The sequence below is a fragment of the Coenobita brevimanus genome, chromosome 14, assembly GCF_032717465.1.
Source record: "Coenobita brevimanus isolate Jiangsu-jjx chromosome 14, ASM3271746v2, whole genome shotgun sequence".
Lineage (NCBI taxonomy): Eukaryota > Metazoa > Arthropoda > Malacostraca > Decapoda > Coenobitidae > Coenobita > Coenobita brevimanus.
In genome coordinates this window covers 46,929,125-46,936,151 of record NC_136967.1, presented here as the reverse complement: position 1 = coordinate 46,936,151, position 7,027 = coordinate 46,929,125, and positions in this window count along the sequence as shown.

Sequence of the window (7,027 nt, the reverse complement as noted above, 5' to 3'; positions counted from 1 at the left end):
TTGTCAGTTACGATCCCAATAATATGTAAAATGTTCAACATTCATTCAGTCACATGCCTGGCTTCGTATTTTCCCATTTACTTGCACAAGCTTCCAATTTTCGTCTAATTGTATTCCCTAGAAACCCAAGGCGTCAGTTTAATCACGTGCAGCACCTCCCAAACACACCGAACATCGTTTTCTTGCTTCCCAGGTAAACTTTTCTTTCTTCCTTGCCTTCAACTGTCTTTTAAATTCATCGCGATAACGTCTTTTGTTGCCTATTGCTGCAGTGCCCAGAAGATTTTTTGAGACTTTAGAACACTGAGATAGAGAAATTGTTAATGTAGGCCGTATCTAAGCTTCAGTTGAAAAAGTCTCTCGTGCTGAATATAATCGTCTATAAAGATTTAAAAATAAGATCAAAAGGACGCCATATGACAGAACCACAAATGGTACAGTGGACGTCGTAGCATCTTCTGCTTCATTATTTATTTCGCATAAACACTGTGATATTCCCCATTAATTCGTCGTAAGATATTCCGGTACCGTAAGTATGTCCCCGCAATATGTAAATAATAAAAGATAAAAATATGCACTCTACTGTATATGCTCATGATGATGTGCTACGAAATATCAGCCGTTTTCAATACAGGATATAACTAGAAAGCTCTCAGAGAGCGCATACTGTAGCTCCGCCAATGCCATTACCATTAAAAAAAGGATCCGGGCCCGTGGATATAGGATCCGGATCCGTCCCAAAATTTAATTTATTCTTTCTTGGTGCATAGCCCACCTTTCTACAAAATATCATTGAAATTCTTTGAAGAATTTTGAAGATATTGTGCGGGATACTCCGAATCCAGATCCGACTAAAAATTTAATAATTTTTTTCCTTGACCAATGACCCACCCTTCCACAATATTTCATCAAAATTCGTTCATAACTTTTTGAGTAATCCAGGATCCAGATCCGCCCCCAAAGTTTTATAAATTTTTTCTTGGTTCATGGTCTAGTTTCCAAAAATTTCATTGAAATTCATTGAGAACTTTTGCAGATATTGTTCAGGATACTCCTGATCAGGATCAGGATCCAGATCCGGCCCAGAATTTAATCATTTCTTCCTTGGCCTATGGCACATCCTCCCACAAAATTTCATCAAAATCCGTTCGTAACTTTTTGAGGTATCCTACTAACAGACACACAGACAGACAAACAAAACGCAGGGCAGGTAATAATAATATAGTCATTCATTCGCCTACATTATCTAGCAAACACATTGTCCACCATCCTTTTCTCTCTCCTGGAATGATTTCTTCCGCTTTTCCTCAAGAATATTATCGCCTGAATTCACATGAACGTCTCTTCACATTGCGCTCTCTCTCTCTCTCTCTCTCTCTCTCTCTCTCTCTCTCTCTCTCTCTCACACACACACACACACACACACACACACACACACTGAGTCCAGGTTAGACTAAATGATTGTTCATTATTAAAAGAAAAAAAATAAGTTTAAACAAGACTTGTTCAAACAGGAAATAGAACCAAGACGAAAGAATACGCTGAGTCATCTCTGAGGTTTGTTTAGACTACAATAACACGGAGATTGTAAGTACATGCTTTGCACTTTAAGTATTGCAAAATGGATACATACTTCAGTAAAACAAATTTGGAAAAGAAAAGGGATAAAGGTAAAAAGCAAAATGATGATTTCTACCAAGAACTGGTTGAAGTAGAGACTCACAATAGACTGGTTGAACGTGTAAACAAACTAGAAATGGCTTTCAAAAATGAAATTGATGAAATAAAGAAGCAGGTGCACTTCCAAAAGGAAGAAATAGAAAAACTAGAAAGGGAGGCCAATAAGAAAGACACAACCATCAGTGAACTAACAGTGGAATTGAGTACACTTAGGAAGAAAATGAGTGAAATGGCAAATACAGTAGTCAATCACGAGAGTGTTATGGAAGAGTTCAAAAATGACACAGAGACAATTAGGCAAGTTAGCAGTCTTATTGACCAGAGCAGTGATATTGAGGAGAAGATAACACAAGTGAATGAAGCTGTGCAAAGCTACAAAAATGATGTAGAAACCACGTATGCTGAAATGGTGAAAGTAAAGAAAGACTTAGAAACAAGGGTGGAGGAAAAAAGCATTAAAAAGGAGGTGAAAAAAAATAATCCAAAACAATCCAAAGTTAGTCAGAGATTCAGTAGAGATAAACAAATCAATAGTAATCACTGGTATAGAAGAGGAAGAAGTTAAAAACAAGATCACAAGAGACAAAAAGGAGATGGCAAATGTAATGAGCTTACTGAAAGAAGTATCAGAGGAAATCGGTAGTAAAGACATAAAGGAACACAAAAGGTTAGGGAAATACGAGAAAAGCAAGACAAGACCTGTAAAGGTGACTTTCCAGAGTGTAAACACTGTGGAAGAGATACTAAAAAATGCAAAGAATCTTAAGGAAAAAGAGGAGTTCAAAAATGTATGGATAAAAAGATGCCCAACACAAGAGGAACTGGAATTACTGAAAGAGAAAAGGGAGGAAGCAAAAACAAAAAATGAGGGAAGATCAGAAGAGGAGAAGAAGAAATTTTTTTTACAAAGTAATAGGATTGCAGGTACGAAAGTGGTACACAAACAGGATGGAAGAAAGAGGAGGAAGGTAGTAGAACCATGTCATGACAAGTATATAAACAAGATGATAAAATTGATGTACTCAAATGTGGATGGAATGGTATCTAAATTACTAGAGATGAATGATTATGTCAGAGAAAATGAACCACAAATAATATGCCTATCTGAAACAAAATTAATACCAAGGATATCAAATGACATACTAAACTTAGAGGAATACAATATATGGAGAAGAGACAGATATTTAAAAAAAGGAGGAGGAATTATAATATTAACTAAGAAAAATCTAAAAGTCAAGGAAATTAAACTAGATATACCATCACAAGTAGAACTGATTGCAGTAGAGATCGACACATCTGAAGGTAAAGTAATTGTAGCCAATTTGTACATGCCACCCAGATCAAACACATGGGAAAGAGATGAATATGAGGACCTGGCAGAGAGTACAATTCAGAGTGTAAGATCATTGCTACATAAAATGGAAGAGAAATCGGAAAGAATTATACTAACTGGGGACTTCAATACAAATATAAATTGGAATACGCTAGATATAAATAGCCAAGAAAGCTGTTGGGACCAAAAGCTCCTGGATCTCGTGCAGGAGTTTTTCTTAACGCAACATGTGAGGGAAACCACCAGAAAAAGAGGACTTGATGTACCTTCAGTGCTAGATCTAATATTTACAAGGCAAGAAAATGATATTGACAGTTTAATATATCACCCTCCACTCGGCAAAAGCGGTCATGCAGTACTAAATTATAACTTGAGGATAGCATATGAAATAGTAAACAGCAATGATAGTTACAAAAAGAGCCTAAACTATAAAAAGGGAAATTATCAAGACCTAAAGAAGTATTTCTTAGAAGTTGATTGGGAAAATGAGCTTAGAGGACAAGATTTAAATGCTGTATATAAAAAATTTTGTGAATTTTATGAAATAGGAGTCCAGACGTACATCCCAAAGCACAAAGAAGCAGATAAGAAAATACAGAAATGGTTCAATACAGAATGTAAAAAATCAAAAGAAAGAAGAGATTTGTTGTGGAATAGATACAGAACACACAATAGTGAAAGGGCATATAATAATTACAAACAGGCAAGAAACGACTATACAAGAATAAAGAGGGAAGCCCAAAAACAGTTTGAGGAGGATATAATAAATAAAAGTAGTGATCAACCAACGCTGTTTTACAACTATATCAGAAGCAAAACTAAAGTAAAAGATATAATACAATCCATTACGGACGAGGGAATCACTTATACACAAGAGAAAGATATTTGTGAAGCACTAAATAAGAATTTCCAATTAGTTTTTACAGAAGAAAAAAATTTTGAGAGGGACTATGTGGAACACGCATGTCCACACATACTACCAGATATACAAATAGCGGAAAAAGTAATACAGGAGGAGTTAAGTAGATTAGACAGAGGAAAAGCAAGTGGTCCTGATGAAATTTCATGTTGGGTATTACGAGAATGTGCAAAGGAGTTAAGTAAACCATTATTTTTAATTTTCAAGAAATCCTTGAGTCAAGGTAAACTACCTGATATTTGGAAAAAAAGCAAATATTGTCCCCTTATTCAAGAAAGGAAATAGACAAAATCCACTCAACTACCGACCAGTATCACTGACCAGTGTTGTAAGCAAGGTATTAGAAAAACTTACAAGAAAAGCTTGGGCAAGTCATCTAGAAGAACACAGTATGCTAACAGAAAGACAGTTTGGTTTCAGAAAAGGAAAATCATGTGTTACTAATCTGTTGAGCTACTATGATAGAGTAACAAACACAATACAGGAAAGGGAAGGATGGGTGGACAGTATCTATTTAGATTTCAAAAAAGCTTTTGACACAGTACCACACCAAAGACTTTTATGGAAACTGTACCATCACGGAGGAATTCGAGGAAAACTGTTTTGTTGGATGCAAGACTTTCTCATAAAAAGATAAATGAGGACAGTACTAAGAGGAAACTACTCATCATGGAAAGAAGTGACTAGTGGAGTACCACAGGGTTCAGTGCTGGCACCAATCATGTTTTTAGTGTATATAAATGATATAAACAGTAACGCTGGAAATGAGAGCTATCTGAATATGTTTGCAGATGATGCAAAAATACAAAGGAGAATTACTAACACAGACTCTTGTAAAGAGCTACAAGAAGAATTAAATAAACTTCATGAATGGAGTAGTACATGGCAAATGGAATTCAATGTGGACAAGTGTCATGTAATCAAGTTTGGTAAAAGTGGAAAAAGACCTGATTGGGATTATAAGTTAGGAAATAAAACCCTATACACATCAGAAAAAGAGAAAGACCTAGGTGTGATTATCAATAACAGACTATCTCCGGCTGACCACATCAGCGAGAAGGTGCGGAACATGTATACACTGCTTTCAAATATGAGAATAGCATTCACATACATAAATGAAGACATGCTAAGAAGGATAATAACATCATTCATTAGACCAACCCTGGAATATGCATCAGTAGTCTGGAGTCCTCATCTCAAAAAGCATATAGACAAGATTGAAAAAGTTCAAAGGGCCGCTACAAGATGGATACCAAGCTTAAGGGACCTAAGCTACGAAGAAAGACTAAATAAACTGAATCTACCAACACTTCAGGAGAGAAGGAAAAGAGGTGACATGATAATGCTATATAAATGCATATCAGGAAAGGAGAAAATAGACATAAATGATTACTTAACATATGGAGAAGGATCAGCAAGAGGACACTGCAAAAAACTGCATAAGAAGAGAGGTGATAAAGACGTAAGGAAATTCAGTTTCCCAAACAGAGCAATTGATCAATGGAATGCACTACCGAATGAAATAGTGTGTGCCAAAACAATGCATAAATTTAAGGATCTGTACGATAAATATGGTTTAAGACACGGGATAGTACGAGCTTGACTCATTCCTGTAAAGATACAATTAGGTAAGAATTAGGTAAGAACACACACACACACACACACACACACACACACACACACACACACACACACTGCACGACTTAGGGATGTTGCACGTTGAGAGAGAGAGAGAGAGAGAGAGAGAGAGAGAGAGAGAGAGATGGAAAATATGATTATACTGAATAATGAAACTACTTTCTCTAACTGAAGTGTGGTCATACAACTGATATTTTCTATGGACTGTGAGCTAAAGCAATGCCAAAATTATACTCTTTTTCACTCTAACCTGGCCTAAAATTGCTGTCTCTCTGTCTTGAATGCTGAGCTGTAGCAATGATTAACACTAGAAAATGGTGCTTCCACAAAGAATTGCTATGAAAAGGACATAGAGCCATGGCATTGTCTTTCCTTACAAAAGAGCCATGCAATATGTTACAAAAGGACGAAAATCTGGACCAAGTTAAGGTGAAAGAAGTATCGCTAATCACTTCCCTATAGTTAAAGTGTGGAGCAGAGGACAAAGATTATACTGTATAATGAAACATCTTGTATTTTTATTTAATAAAATCTAGTTTATAGTTATATAAATACAAAAGCATTTAGGACAAGAAAATACAAAAAAAAAAAAAATCTGCTTGGTCATTCCCTGTACATCTGTTTCCATATAAGGAGTGATGAACAGGAGAATTACATAATCAGTCATGGAATGTACTTCATGAAACACCATAATATTAAACAGCTACTACAACACAACTATAGAAGCAACTCTTCATCCCATGATCAAGACTAGTACTTAACCCTTAAATTATATTCTTTCATCAACATACAGATACAGGGAGGCGGTGTTTCAATCGGTAGAGAGGTGGCCTGCAGTCCTAACGGACCCAGGTTCGAATCCCGGCTGGGGCAGGGAACAGTTTAAGGATTTGAATTTCATTAAATCAGGCTTTACTGATCTACCAGAAGACCCGCCGACATGTCGTAAAAATACCCCCGCTAATACCAATACACCAGTCCTGTATGAGACAGCCCTAGCATGTATTCAGTATGGACGGTGGGTGTTAGCACCGAAGTGGTGATATGTAGAGGTGTATGGTATGTAGGAGGACTGCTGGGCCTTGATAGCAGGCTGTGAAGCCTATGCCCAGAGTCGGACACATAAAAAAAAAATAATAATAAAAAAAATAAACAACTCTGGAGATTTCATCAATTTTCTGTGACAAGTACAATAACTGTCAACTGTTTTGTGGTTAAAAAAAAAAAAAAAAAAAAAAATGTCAGAGATCAGAATGACCATGAAACCTGGCAGAGGCACAACAGTCCACCCTCAATCATCACTAGTCCAGCCAAGACTGACTGGGATGACAAGAGAACTGCCATTTATTACAGATTTGAAGAAAATGGAAACAAAAAATTGGGCATAAATGTATACTTCCTATGATGTCCCCTGGAGTTAAAGGGTAAATGAAGAGATAAGTTGTAATTATGGAGGT